The sequence below is a fragment of the Montipora foliosa genome, chromosome 11 (genome assembly GCF_036669935.1).
Source record: "Montipora foliosa isolate CH-2021 chromosome 11, ASM3666993v2, whole genome shotgun sequence".
Classification (NCBI taxonomy): Eukaryota; Metazoa; Cnidaria; class Anthozoa; order Scleractinia; family Acroporidae; genus Montipora; species Montipora foliosa.
In genome coordinates this window covers 45517447-45519946 of record NC_090879.1, presented here as the reverse complement: position 1 = coordinate 45519946, position 2500 = coordinate 45517447, and the positions used below count along the sequence as shown (strand labels likewise).

General features: G+C 40.0%; 1 pseudogene; it reads right to left on the bottom strand.

Annotated features, from left to right (window-relative positions):
- Window positions 1–2500, bottom strand: part of LOC137974864 (uncharacterized) — a 3943-nt pseudogene that overhangs the window by 708 nt on the left and 735 nt on the right.

The window sequence follows — 2500 nt, the reverse complement described above, 5'->3', positions numbered from 1 at the left end:
CTCATATCAAATAGTTACCAGTATATACATATACCGGTACGTGTTGGAAACTTTAAGGAAAATACAATGTACCAAGTCTTGTACCATAAAATCCTTGCAAAGCCTTCTAAAACAAGAGAGGAAATTGATTATTGGTCCCTAGCTTTCTTAAAAAAAAACACGAAGGGTAATATAGCAGCTATTATAAGGTACAATGTGATTGGTTGGGCTGAAATTCAGGTCACGCTGAAATTTTTTAATTCCTTCTATATTATGCATGGATCTTATTTTTCTTTGTAATCACTAGTAGAGAAAATATACATAGTAATAAAGGAATTTTGTTTCACACAAACATGCATGTATAGAACACTGTGTTCCTAATAAGGAACAATTCTGAACACATCATGAAATTGTTATTTTTTCATGTAAGCCATTTAATATTCCTTTCTTTCTTCCACATGGTCCAGTAATAATATTAAAGGGTTGGATTTGCATTGGGTTCAAATCCTCAGTGCTTTTGAACACTTTCTGGATTTGCTATCAGATCTTCTGGTACATCTTATGAATATGAAAATTATTTCAGTTTCATCAAAAGACAAAAGACTTGATAAAGATTAACTCACCATAGTAAGAAAGAAATGCGAGCTGATGTTTAGAGCATCACATGTAGCTCTTTACCAGCCCTTCTCTTTGATGACAAGCTTAGCCTCAAAACGTCAGCTCCCAAAACTTTCTTCCAAGGTTAATTTACCCCTCAGTTTGATAAAACTACATGTAAATTTTTGAGTTTCACTTCCCACCAACACAGTTTTTCATATGTTTTGTAAATAACCAACCGGTTGCCTCCCGGAAGCTCAGGTTTCTAACCATGTTTTGTTGAATTTGTTTGAACTACATTGTACATGTAGCTTGAAGAGCTCAGCACATTGTACACTTCTGCTATGAAACATAGGAAAACACTGCAGAACTTGCAGTATTATTAAGGCCCGTGCAAACGCTCGCAACAACATGCAATGTTGTTGGGCCCAACAATGTTGTCTCTTGTTGCGCGATGTTAGCCGATGTGTGCAAATGCTCGCAACAAGTCACAACATGTTGGGTCTTTAGATGAGCACACAAAGGACTCTGGGACGTTTTCCATCTCCGACGCCATGTTGATTTCTTGTTCGCATGTGCTTGTGTGGATACGTGGCATGTAATGCGCGTGCGCCGGCGCAACATTGTTGGATGTGCTGTGCAAACGAACGCAACATTGTTGGACCACGCTACGATGACCACGAAACAATAGAAATGTTGGCACTTGTTGGCTCTGAAGTTTGACCAGTTTTAACCTTCATTCAACAACTTCCAACAAGTCACAACAACACGCAACAACACACAACATGGTGTGCAAATGCTCGCAACATGTTGGGCCCAACAATGTTGCGAGCGTTTGCACGGACCTTTTAAGTGAGACTTCCGCAAAGGAAGACTTCAAAATGAGAAAGTATCAGGCAAGTGGTTCAAACATATATATGGCTGAGCTCCCATTTCAAATTCAAAAATGTCTTTAAAGTCATCGTATTTATCATAATCATCATGGTATAATGTAGTCGTCTTCATCCTCAGAATCCTCGGAGTCGTCATAAAAATCGTCTTCATCATCTTCATCATCATCATCATCATCATCATCAAAGTAATTGGCAACTCTGCAGCGACGTTTCAGTGGAACAGGATCACCAGGAAAAACATATGATCGCCAAACAAATTGCAACCGCGTGATACCAGCCTCTCCTTGAGACCTAATCACAGCACCAGCAACTCCACCAAGATATCCATAAGATCCAGGCGCAAGCTCTGAACTAAACGAACCACCATTTCCTCCATATGGGCCATAGCATTTTTGCTTCCCATCTTCGTCTTTCTTGTTTGTGTAGAATGCGAGACAATCAATCATCCACCCAGATTGAACATCAACTTTGACGATCTTCTCATTCTTTTCCAGATGAAATTCATGATGCACATGGTCTTCCCGAGTATTTTCAGCACAAATGCCTTCACTGTCATGACCAAATGTCATCGCACTGTTATCTTTGTAGTAAACTTTGAGGCCACCAAGCACAGATCTCCCATCCCACTGTCGAATCCACAGTTCCATTCCAGTCACATAATGATCGTTCTCCAAATCTTCAAACATTTCCTTGTTTGTACAGAGTGCAATTTCAGGTTGCACCCGGCCGCCATTGGCAAAGCAACGTCCCCATGAAAAGACATATTTTGCAAACTTCCTTGGCTCTGCCCACTTTTCATCAGGCATATCATTCGCTGGAGGGAGCACTTTCAGTTGTTTGGCTTTTTCCAGCAGTTCATCAAATTTGCTTTCTATAAGCTCATGAGCACTAACCTCTTGGAGGTATTCTGTTGATAAAGTTGGGAGTCTGACAAGATGAAGTAACTGAGTAAGATGAGTTTTTCTCTTTTCTGTGTCCTGTTCAATGTACTGTAACACTGCCTGCAACACAATCTTTTCTCTCTCTTCTAC